Raw genomic sequence first — 12,267 nt, 5'->3', positions numbered from 1 at the left:
CTTTTTTGACTGCTGCAGCACACTGAGCTGACGATTTTAAAGTATTATCCACTATGATGCCTAGATCTCTTTCCTGGGTGGTAGCTCCTAATATGGAACCTAACATCATGTAACTACAGCAAGGGTTATTTTTCCCTATATGCAACACCTTGAACTTGTCCACATTAAATTTCATCTGCCATTTGGATGCCCAATCTTCCAGTCTTGCAAGGTTCTCCTGTAATGTATCACAATCTGCTTGTGATTTAACTACTCTGGATAATTTTGTATCATCCGAAAATTTGATAACGTCACTCGTCGTATTCCTTTCCAGATGATTTATATATATATTGAAAAGTACCGGTCCAAGTACAGATCCCTGAGGCACTCCACTGTTTACCCTTTTCCACTGAGAAAATTGACCATTTAGTCCTACTCTCTGTTTCCTGTCTTTTAACCAGTTTGTAATCCATGAAAAGACATCGCCTCCTATCCCATGACTTTTTAGTTTTCGTTGAAGCCTCTCATGAGGGACTTTGTCAAACGCTTTCTGAAAATCCAAATACATTACATCTATCAGTTCATCTTTATCCACATGTTTATTAACCCCTTCAAAAAAATGAAGCAGATTTGTTAGGCAAGACTTCCCTTGGGTAAATCCATGTTGACTGTGTTCCATTAAATCATGTCTTTCTGAATGCTCTACGATTTTGATCTTGAGAATAGTTTCTACTATTTTTCCCGGCACTGAAGTTAGGCTCACTGGTCTATAGTTATCTGGATCCCCCCTGGAGCTTTTTGTAAATATTGGGGTTACATTGGCCACCCTCCAGTCTTCAGGTACAATAGATGATTTTAATGATAGGTTACAAATTTTAACTAATAGATCAGAAATTTCATTTTTTAGTTCCTTTAGTATCCTAGGATGCATATCATCCGGTCCAGGTGATTTGCTACTCTTTAGTTTGTCAATCTGGCCTACTACATCTTCCAGGTTCACAGTGATTTCGTTCAGTTCGTCTGACTCATCACCCCTGAAAACCATCTCCGGAACTGGTATCTCCCCAACATCCTCATTAGTAAACACGGAAGCAAAGAATTCATTTAGTCTTTCTGCAATGGCCTTATCTTCCCTAAGAGCCCTTTTAACCCCTCGGTCATCTAATGGTCCAACAGACTCCCTCACATGTTTCTTGCTTTGGATATATTTTAAAACGTTTTTATTATCAGTTTTTGCCTCTATGGCCAACTTCATTTCAAATTCTCTCTTCGCCTGTCTTATCAATGTTTTACACTTAACTTGACAATGCTTATGTTTTATCCTATTTTCTTCAGATGGATCCTTCTTCCAATTTTTGAAGGATGATTTTTTGGCTAAAATAGCCTCTTTCACCTCACCTTTTAACCATGATGGTAATCTTTTTGCCTTCCTTCCACCTTTTTAATGCGTGGAATACATATGGGCTGTGCCTCTAGGATTGTATTTTTAAACAATGTCCAAGCCTGTTGAACACTTTTAACCTTTGCAGCTGCACCTTTCAGTTTTTTTCTAACTATTTTCCTCATTTTATCAAAGTTTCCCTTTTGAAAGTTTAGTGTTAGAGCTGCAGATTTACTTATTGCCCCCTTCCAGTTATTAGTTTAAATTTGATCATTTTATGATCACTGTTGCCAAGTGGCCCTACCACCATTACCTCTCTCACCAAATCCTGCGTTCCACTAAGACTTTTCAGTATTGAATGGCACCTGTTTGGATGAGTGGTTGTGGGCGATGATTGGTTCGAGGCTCTCACGATGGAATCTGTTTTGGCGCCAATCCGCTTCTTTAAATAGTTGACAGTAGCGAAGGCAGTTGCGCTCCATGACTTATACACAAGGTATGTACAGAATGTAAGGGTATTTTTAAAAAACAAGTAGCCGCTTATATGTTAGCTTCACCTATATTGTATTTTTGTATTTTAGATTATACTGTTAATTTGGTCCCTCCCGATACAGCCACCAGCGAAACACGGGACCATGTCGGGGGACTTATACTGATTGCTTTAAATGAATGTGGCATTGCATTTATCACAGTGGTGAAATAAACATTGATTTGATACATTTGAACTTTTGGTGGAACTATTAGTCTCTTCCTTGCACGTTTAGTTTTGGATTACTTGCTCAGTGCAAGGTTTTTGCTTCATGTTTTGTTGGGTAATTGAAATCTCCAATTATTATTGCACTGCCAAATTAGTTTGCTTCCCTGATTTCTCTTAGCATTTCATCATCTGTCTGACCATTTTGTCCAGGTGGATGGTAGTATACTCCTATCACTATACTCTTACCCAACACACATGGGATTTCTACCCATATAGATTCTACTGAACATTTAGTCTCTTGTATGATCTTTATCCTGTTGGACTCTATACCCTCCCAGACATAAAGTGCCACACCCCCGCCAAGTTAATTCCTCCCCATCATTGCGATATAATTTGTACCCTGATATAGCACTGTCCCATTGGTTATCCTCCTTCCACCAAGTTTCTGTGATGCCAATTATGTCAAGCTCATCATTTGCTGCTATACACTCTTACTCTCCCATCTTACTTCTTAGACTTCTGGCATTGGCATACAGACATTTCAAAGTGTGTTTTTTGTTTGTTTTAACAACCTGCTTTTCAGTTGTTTGGGATAATTCGGAAATCATTAGCTTTGGTGATTTTTTACATATAGGCATATGGACTATGTTTGCTTTTAATGGAACCTCTCTGTTGGAATGCCCTAACTCTCCTGTTTCATTAGTATCCTTCAAGGATACATTTCTCCGAACCATGCACTGCTGAGTGACTGTCAGCTTTCCCCCTTGTTCTAGTTTAAAAGCTGCTCTATCTCCTTTTTGAAAGTTAGTGCCAGCAGCTTGGTTCCACTTTGGTTAAGGCGGAGCCCATCCTTTCGGAAAAGTCTCCCCTTTCCCCAAAAGTTTCCCTGGTTCCTTACAAAGCTGAATCCCTTTTCCCTGCACCATCATCTCTGGAGCTCTGCCTGCCTCTGGGGACCTGCACGTGGAACAGGAAGCATTTCAGAGAATGCCACCCTGGAGGTTCTGGATTTTAGCTTCCTACCTAAAATCCTAAATTTGGCTTCCAGAACTTCTCGCCCTCATTTTCCATAGTTTTGGTCCAGCAACTGAAATCGCTCTTTCTCTAGTTTGCATTAGGTAAGAGTTTTTAACTGTCAGGAATTCTATAAGGCCTTTGTTTTGTGATGTATGCATTTTTGGTAGAATATGTGGTTTAAATGTTATTCCAAGTAGATCATTTTTCAGAATAATGTTGTTGAAAATTATGGTGAGCTTTGTAGATTATTCTTGATTGTACAGGGAGCCAATGTAGAGTGATCAGCATTGGGGTGATGTGATCATATTTCCATTTTCCAGACAATAGTCTAGCTGCAGCATTTTGCAGTAGTTGAAGAGGTTTTAGGTGACTGGATTCCTGGAAGTAGGGAATTACAATAATCAAGGATAGAGAATATTAGAGATTGTTCTGAAATCTGTCGTGTTTAGAAGAGGTTTCAATCTGCTCATGATTCTTAACTCATAGACACCAGATTTGATCAGTTTGCTAATATGGGTTTTCATCATTAGATTGTCATCAATTTGAACTCCTAGATCTCTCACTTGAGTTGATGGGGTTAATTGACAATTTCCAAGATCAATCCTGGTGGTATAGATTTAGGTGGGTTTTGGCTCAGCCAGATTAATTCAGTTTTGTTAGGGTTCATCAAAAGTTTTATTTGTGCTAGCTTTTCTTTTATTGTTACCATATATTCAGAGAGCAGTACTGTTTTATCAAAAGATTTTGTTAGTGGGATGTAGAGATCATCAGCATAAGGAAAGATGTTTATTCCTAGTTATGTTAGTAATTTGCATAAAGGTAGCATGTATTTATAATACATAGAGTTGAAGATACTGCAGATCCTTGCAGAATGCCTGTAGAGCATTGGAACGTGTCAGATAAGTTATTATTGACTTTAACTTGGAAGGATCTGTTTGTAAGGAATGTTGTGAACCATGTAAGTACATTTCTTTCAATCCCTATGTTTCTCAGCTGTCAACAAAGTAGGTTATGGTCAACAGCATCGAAGGCTGCTGTTAGATCTATCAGTACCAGGCAGGAAGATTCATTAGAGTCAAAGCCCCATAATATAGGGTCAGTTAGGGATTGTAGATGAGTTTCCGTGGAATGAGTTTTTCAAAATCCAAATTGGTTAAGATACAAGATTTTATTATCTTCTAGATGAGATCTTAATTGGTTAAGAACTGCTTTTTCAAGAATTTTCGTGAGGAAGGAGAGTTGTCCCAATCATTAGATTTTCTTGCTTTAATCTTTAAGATTGGTTTTATTACTGCCTGTTTTAGACCATGGAGCAATTGTCTTTCTGCTAGTGTGAGGTTGACTATCATTGTGATTGTAGGGGTTATAGTTTGGTTTATTTGTTTCAGTGAAGAGGCAGGAATAAAGTCAAATGGATGAGAAGCTGGTTTTAGTTTAGTTATGATTTTGCTAATCTCCATATTTGAGACTGTGTCAAATGTTGACCAGTATCATGTGCATTAACATGATCCGATGCATTGTTAGGGCAGGTATATGTGATTTGCAGTTTCAATCTCTAGATTCTTTCAGTTAATGCTGTAGCTTAGTCGTTACATGTAGTTCTTGTGAAGTTTGGAGTGCAGAAAGGTTTATTACTAGACTCTTAAGTGTTTTAAATAGTAGTTTTGAGTTAAAAATTACTCCAAATATTTGTTTTGCATAATTGGTTTTTAAAGTTTTATTTTTTTGAGTTCTGTGGTATAATAGCTATGATTTGTATTTTCTTAGGGGCGGATTTTCAGAGCCCTGCTCGCCTAAATCCGCCCAAAACCGGGCGGATTTAGGCGAGCAGGGCCCTGCGCGCCGGTGAGCCTATTTTACATAGGCCTACCGGCGCCCGCAGAGCCCCGGGACTCGCGTAAGTCCCAGGGTTCTCCGAGGGGGGCGTGTTGGGGGCGTGTCGGGGGCGGGCCCGGTCGTCGCGGCGTTTCGGGGGCGTGTCGGCAGCATTTTGGGGGCGGGTACAGGGGCGTGGCTATGGCCCGGGGCGGTCCGGGGGCGTGGCTGTGCCCTCCGTACCCGCCCCCAGGTCGCGGCCCCGGCGCGCAGGAGGCCCGCTCGCGCGCGGGGATTTACTTCTCCCTCCAGGAGGCGTAAATCCCCGGAGAAAGGTAAGGGGGGGTGTAGACAGGGCCGGGCGGGTGGGTTAGGTAGAGGAAGGGAGGGGAGGGGAGGGTGAGGGGAGGGCGTTAGAGGATTCCCTCCAAGGCCGCTCCGATTTCGGAGCGGCCTTGGAGGGAACGGGGGTAGGCTGCGCGGCTCGGCGCGCGCCGGCTATACAAAATCAATAGCCTTGCGCGCGCCGATCCAGGTTTTTAGCAGATACGCGCGGCTCCGCGTGTATCTACTAAAATCCAGCATACTTTTGTTTGCGCCTGGAGCGCAAACAAAAGTAGGCCTATTCGCGGAGTCTGAAAATCCGCCCCTTAGAGATTTGCCTGATGGGTTTCTTCGCCAGAGCTTTTCAAGTTTTCTGAGGTATTTTTAAATTTATTTTCAGTTCTTTATTATACCAAGGGTTCATTTTTCTGAGATTATCATAATTTTTGTCTGCAGTTTTGGTTTGAGTTGGGCTCTGTTTATCTGCTATTTCTATGATCATTTTTTTCCTTGAATCAAATGCCTCATAACAGCTGTTTAGGTTTAGGTTGTTGATTTTGGTCTCTAGTGCATTTACTAGTGTTTCAGTTTTGATTTTCCTTCTGAATGTTTGAGTTTTTGATTTTGAAGTTCATCGCTGAATGATTTTTGAAAATTACCTCTGCTTTAACTAGATGGTGATCCAACCAAGCAATAATTTTGTGCTTAGTATTTATACTGTAATTATTAGAATGTGAATATGAGGTCAAGAGTATTGCCTGCTTTATGGGTGGCCTTGGATATGTGTTGATTCCATCCTAAGGCTTTCATTGCTTCTAGGAAAATGTTGCAAAGATGCTTCATGGGAAATCATTAACATGTAGATTAAAGTCTCCTAAGATTATTGTTGTCTCTGGTGAAGGGAGTTCTTTTGTGAAAAGTTTGATTGAAGGTGAGCAGTCCTTTTGGAGTACACCTGGCCAGCAGTAGATCAGGCAAATATTAATTTGTTTTCTTTTTTAAGATGGTTAATTCATAAGATGGGCAGATACTTGCACATAAGGAAAGTTAAAGAGAACTGTGATTACAAACTATTGTGCCAAGAACTGATGTGTAAAGTGCTGCAAGACACTACTGTTTGGATAAGCAAATCAAGCATTGAGAGAATTTTGTTGGCACTCATATCCCTCCTACTGAAAGGTGAAGAGAAACTGTCCTAGGACAGAGACAGAGAGAGAGTCACCCCTACACACCTTGGAGGAGTATCCCCTCCTCATTTGCAAAGAACCCAAAGACAGAGAAAAGTAGAGTTGGCCCCAGGACCCCTTATGACCCATGCCTTCTAGACCCATCCACTTGGAACAAGGACTACATACATGAGCTTGCTTAGCTAATGTCCCATGATACAGTGGTTCTCAAAATGTTTATGCCATGGCACGCATTTTACAAAGGGCCTGGCCACACATATAAGTCTTGTTACACGCCGAAATGCCGGGCCCAAAAAAAGGGGCGGGTTGGGGGGCGTGGTGTGGGTGGGAGGGGCGGGGAGATGGGCTGGGACAGCACCATTAGCCACTGTCCTGGAGAAGCATGCACTGACAGCCAGCTGGTACACAGAGTCTACTGCTGCTCCAAAGGAGCAGTAAGGTACAAAATAAAAAAAAAATTCTAATAGTTAGGTAGGGGGTAGGGGTCAGAGATGAGAGGGGGAAAGGTAGGAAGGTTTGATAGGGGTATAGAGCTGTCTCAGCCCATCTCCCCACCCCTCCCACCCTCACCACGCCCCCCACCCTGCCCCTTAATTGGAGTGGACTGGGAGGGAACTGGAGAAGCTCTACTCGCATCGCCACATATTACTTTTTAAAATCCCCCGCACGCAAGTCGCAGGCCACCCGCACATGCAGGCTGGATGTTAAAATCCGGTGCACATATGCACGCAAATATAGTATTTTATAACATGAACATGTTATAAAATCGGCACATCCATGTGTGCATGCCGGGAACTGTTCACACATGGATGCACGTGTGTGGGTCTTAAAATCAACCTCATATTGAATATTAGCAGAATATTTATTTATTTAACATTTTTATATACCGCAATTCATGTAGCAGAGTTACATATCATTTCGGTTTACATTAAAACAATAACAAGCATATAAGAATGCAATTACATTACAAGAGGGGAGTGAACTAGGATAAGAGAGGACATAAGTCTGATGGATGTTAAAATGAGGAAATGAGTAGTTGTTTGGCTTTAATCAAATGCTTGCTCGAATAGCCAGGAATATAAGAAAAGCTAAATAAAAAAGCAATCACCTCCTTTCTCATGTCACCCCTGGCATTACTTTCCCTTTCCCCATCAGGATCACCTCTAGCCAGAAAAATAAATTTGGCAAATTGTTCTTCTTACCTGCTGATGACTCTATTGCTGATTTCCCTCTGAAGTTAGCACCATGTGGGGGTCTAGTGAGATCTTAAGATTCTAGGCAGTTTTGACTTCAGAGGAAAGCCAGGACAGGAGAAGGCAGCAGCAATGATCGATCGATCGATCTATTTATTTATTTTAATATTATTTGAACATATGTTGGATTATTCCCAGTTCAAAGTGGCATCCAATATCTCATTCACAGTTTAACAATAAAATAAATGGACATAACTACAATACAATACTGCAATACAGTAACTGCAGTTCTTACAATATATGGGCAAAATTATTGATAGACCTTACTGAAGAGATGTATTTCAGCTTCCATTTAAAGATGACACAGGTCTCTTTTCACTGCACGTCTGAAAGACTATTCCACAGGATCAAACCAGTTATTGTAAATATACAGTCCCAGGATTCTGCTAATCACACAGCCCAAATAGTGACAATATCTAACTGTTAGCTGAAAGCTAGCTCTTTATGACATTTAAATATATTACATTTACACCCAGACTGGTTTTAAGGTCAGATGTTACAGAATAAAAAATGAATATCAATTGCACAGTTTCTGTAATTCAGTCTCAACCCTGAAAATAATTTACAGATGGGTAACAAGTAAATGTTGAAAAGTTTGACTAAAAGAGAGTAACCTTGCGGAATGCCAGTAAGGAGCAGAAACCAATCAGAAACAGAAGAATTATAGTGAACTTGCTGTGACTGGTCAGTTAGTATGATTTAAACCATGCATAGACGTTTCCAGGAATACCAATCTTCAATATGTGACCAAACAGGATCATGGTCAAGGGTGTAAAAAGCTGCTGAGATGTCAAGAAGCACCAGGATAAAATAATTACCTGCATCAAAGCCAAGATGGAAAGCATGAAGGGTGGATTGAATCAATGATCTTGTATTGTTTTTTGATCTATTTCCAAACTAATATTGGTCTAGAATGGCATGTTTAACCAGAAACTCATGAAACTGCTTGAAAACTGCAGTTTCAATAACTTTGATACAAAACTAATAGAAGAGATTGGACAGTAGTTACTTAGATCTGTGGGGCCTAGTTGAGGTTTCTTTAATAATGGATGGACTATTGCTTTCTTTAAGGATACTGGTAGCATTCCCTCGGTTAAAGAAAGTTTGAATAGTGTGGCCAGAGGAATACAAATGTCATTAACTAATGCTTTTAGAACAAAAGTATCACATTGGTTTAAATGGCAATTGGAGGGATTCATAGATTTAACAAAAATAGTAATTTCAATCCTAGAAACAGCTCAAATTTCTTCTAGCACACTACAATAAGTGAGGATTGCTGTACAGGATCATTTGGCAAAGATGACAGGCTAGATTAGAGATTTGCAATCTTTTTTTTTTTTCTTTTTGAAAGAATGTCACAAAGCAATTTAAATGTAAAGAGATAGTGGCAGCAGAAGAAATGTACTGGGAGGCATTGGGAAAAAATTCAGCCAGTTAATTGTATGACATAATTCCCAGGGACTGTTAATCACCACCTGGATTTTCTTATTAATTCATAAATCCTTTTGGCTTTAATTATTGACAGTTTGAACTGCTCAAAAACCTGGGTATACCTGGATAAGTGGAGCTTATGTCATTGGCATTTGAGTATTTTAAAATATGCTTTAGCAGTTCTAATAGCAACTGAGAACCAGGGAACCATATGACATCTTTTCACATTTATAGGTTGCACTGGAGCAATCTGATCCACAGCTGTTCGCAATAAGTCATTTCATAGATCCTCTGCCTCATCTACATCCTTAGATTGATTACCAGTCAAAATGGATATCCATATAGCACAAAGCTTAACTGAATCCATAGGACCTCTTTTGTGAAGCTGATGTTTAACAAAGCTATTGTGAACGTGAGTAGATAACTTTAGCTTGACATTAATTAAGCAGGGCTCAGACCATGGCGCTGTTTTCAGATTGATCACAGAAGGCTTTGGTGATTCAAACTTGCCACTGAGAAAGAGCAAGTCAAGAGTATGCAACATCTGGTGAGTAGGTTCATGAACATATTGATCCTAGCCTAAAGCTGACATGGCTGCTAGAAAATCACTGCAAGCAGCTGGAAATGGAGACTCATCAATGTGCAAGTTAAAATCCCCATGAACCATGACATTATTTAACTCTAATTTGATTTCCATCAGACCCTCAATTACAGTGTGCTTGGTAAGTATCAACAAGTTTTTTTTTTCTCTGTTTACATGTGTAATCTCTTACAGGTCACTGTGTTGCAGCTGCTAGATCTAACTTTTCTTTTTCTACCTTTCACCTTTTCCTTCCGGTTCCATATGCCTACTGGCAGCAATGGTGCTTCCACTCCTGGGCTCACTGAAACTGAGCTCAGTAAGTAGTATTTGTATATGTCTTGCTGGTCCCTCTATGCTCAACCGGGGCATGCTTCATGCTCTCGACTCTGTTTTTTTAAAGCAGGTCTTTGGTTCTGTTGCTGTTGACTGAGATGGTGGTTTTCCTCCTGCTCTTCCTTCCAGTGCAGATGTTTTACCCATATGGACATCTCTTTTCAACACAGATGCTTCTTCCTCTCAGATGTCTCATTTCAGTCAACACTTGCTCTGCCATCAATGCTGATGTCCTTTCCTCCTTTATGCTCCATTGCTGTGTAATATTCTTGCTGATTTGACAGTGGGCACTAGATGGTCCATTGCGAGGCTTCTGGTTAACATTTCTTACCTTTTTATTTTCCTTTCTTTTTGTAGCTGAGTGCATTATCGGCACTCATCGCTGCAGGTTGCAGGAATTCTGGTTCCACTCCTGCTCACACATCTCTGGTGTTTTGCTGAAACGGTGGATCATCTACAACTCTTCTTTCAGAAGGGGATGCTTCATTTGCTTTGCCAACTATCAGCATGGGTCTTCAAATGCTTCTCCAGTTTGTGGACCTGTTGATGGAATTTATGGGTTTTGCTGCATATGCAATCTTGCCTTTTATGCAATGATTTTGAAGTCTAGTAAACAATTTTTAAATTATACTTGTATCATGTTTGTTTATTTTCTGGTTGGATGTAGGTCACAGACCTTTCCTTTCCTCATTTTGGTGTGGGATTTACAGGACAAACTCAAAACCGAGATAGGCTCAACATGGCTTATTACATCAGCCCAATTGTTCCTCACATTTTGCTCGCCTATACAGAACAGAGAAGACAGGTGAGAGCACAGCAGTGGGCCTGTGGAGGCCACTGCCCATTCTTTTACACTACCCTGTGTTGCTCTTACCACAGGACTTCCTTTGGAGTTTTCAAGAGTATCCCATCCTGTGCTTCAGGAAACAATGCATCATGATCCTGCTCTTGTCATATTCAAATTCCACCAAAAAAGCACCACCATTTTAAGACTTCTTTTAAAACTTAAACTTTGACTTTCCCTGATTCTTGTTGAATTTAGTCATGTTTTCTATAATAAATACATTTCCTGAAATGTATTAATTTTTTCATTATCTGTGTACCTTGACTAAATTTTAAGTCCGCTGGATCAGGGATTGTTTTTTTTTTTTTGTGTCTTTCAGTAGAGTGCTGCATGTCTAGTGGTGTTATATAAATAAGTAGTAGTAATGGCTGGTAGTTGCTTATTATCTGCTTTTCTTTCAAAAATCATGTTAGATGAGAAAGCTGCTTAAATTACAAAATATTCTACTGACATCTGCCAGGGAAATGTGAGTCATTTCATGTCAATTATGCAAGATGACTTGCACTAAGACTGAATAATTCTTGCTTTAAAACTATAAATAGAAGCAAGCTAACTTAGAAAATTCGGTTTTAGATCAACAAAAATAAAGAACCTATATCAATTGAATCTGATCTAAGCCAACTCACAGCCAGTCATCCCCTTATTAGTAATACTGCCAATTAGGGGTGTGACTGAAAACAATTTTCAATTTATTTGGATTTTTCTATTGGTTTCCTGTTTCATTTGGTTTGTTTAGATCATATCAGAAGCTCATTCATTTCATTTAGTTCATCTGTTTTATTTGGTTTCTTTAACATCAACTGGGGGAACAATACATCTTCTTTAAGATTCCAACTTTAGCATTTTCAATTCAAGCATTAGCAGCAGTGGTAACAGCACCCAAGGCACGAAGAGTGACATGAACACTCAATGGCATCAAAATAGAGGCAAATCAGTACCAACAGTGGAATGAACACCTCATAGAATAAAGTGAGAGATATGGCAACAAGTACAGTGGTAAGAAGATCACCAAGGCATAAAGTAAGGACAAGGTAGCAAACACAGTGGGATTGGCACCCAGTGCATGTTGCTGACTATGAATACTAAGGGAGTAATTTTCAAAAGCATTTACATGCTTAAAACTGGGTTTTATAAGTCTAAATGCACTTTACACTTGTAAGTGGGTTTTTTAAAATTGCAACAATATATATATTATAGACTTGTCAATAGATTTTACTTGCATAAGTGCACTTTAAGTGGGTAATTTTCAAAAAGATTTACACTCTTAAAACTGGATTTATACACAGTAAATGCACTTTAAGTCTGTAAGTATGCTTTTGAACATTGCTATAATATATACCATTGAAGCTGTCAATAGGTTTTACATGCGAGTCATATCTGTCACAAAGTTGGAGAACCCACTGGATGGGGATCCCATGCAGGA

The sequence above is a fragment of the Rhinatrema bivittatum genome, chromosome 1 (genome assembly GCF_901001135.1).
Source record: "Rhinatrema bivittatum chromosome 1, aRhiBiv1.1, whole genome shotgun sequence".
NCBI lineage: Eukaryota > Metazoa > Chordata > Amphibia > Gymnophiona > Rhinatrematidae > Rhinatrema > Rhinatrema bivittatum.
Note: the sequence above shows the minus strand (reverse complement) of the source record.